The following is an 852-nucleotide window of genomic DNA, read 5'->3' as shown; positions in this document are numbered from 1 at the left end:
GGTGAAAATTTTAAGGACTGGAAAGAGAACATGGAAATTGTTCTTGGCTACATGGATCTGGATTATGCATTAAGGGTAGAGCAACCCCCTTCTCCTTTGGAATCCAGTGCCTCTAAAGAGAGGAAGGATTATGAGAAGTGGGATCGCTCTTTAGGGGTACTATCTCGGATGAGATAAACAGTGCTAAAGATTTCCTTGCTGAGATTGAAAAATGCTTTGCAAAGAGCGATAACGCAGAAACAAGTACTCTGTTACAGAACTTGATTTCCATGAGGTATTAAGGCAAGGGAAACATAAGGGAATACATCATGGGAATGTCCAACATCGCTTCAAAACTTAAGGCCCTTAAGCTTGAGATGTCGGAAGACTTACTCATTCATTTGGTCTTGCTTTCCCTTCCTGCACAATTCAGTCAGTTTAAGATTTCTTATAACCGTCAAAGGGAGAAATGGACTCTAAATGAGCTCATTTCATTTTGTATGCAAGAAGAGGAAAGGCTAAAGCGAGAAAGGACTGAAATTGACCATTATGTTACTACCTCTAAAGACAATGGCAAAATGAAAATCACTTCAGAGCCCAAGAATGAAGTTGCTAAGGGTTCAGTGCAAAAGAAACAAAAGCAGGATGATGTTTGTTTCTTTTGCAAAGCAACTGAACATCAAAAGAAGAAATGTGTAAAGTATCACGTCTGGCGTGCTAAGAAAGGTACATTTCTTGCTTTGGTTTGTTCTGAGGTCAATTTAACTTCAGTACCTGGAAACACCTGGTGGTTAGACTCCGGTTCAACTTCTAACATCAGTGTTTCAATACAGGGTTGCCTGAGCTACCGAAAGCCTAATCATGTTGAAAGAT

This window comes from Lupinus angustifolius, chromosome LG13, assembly GCF_001865875.1.
Source record: "Lupinus angustifolius cultivar Tanjil chromosome LG13, LupAngTanjil_v1.0, whole genome shotgun sequence".
In the NCBI taxonomy this organism is placed as follows: Eukaryota; Viridiplantae; Streptophyta; class Magnoliopsida; order Fabales; family Fabaceae; genus Lupinus; species Lupinus angustifolius.
This window is presented reverse-complemented; position numbering follows the sequence as displayed.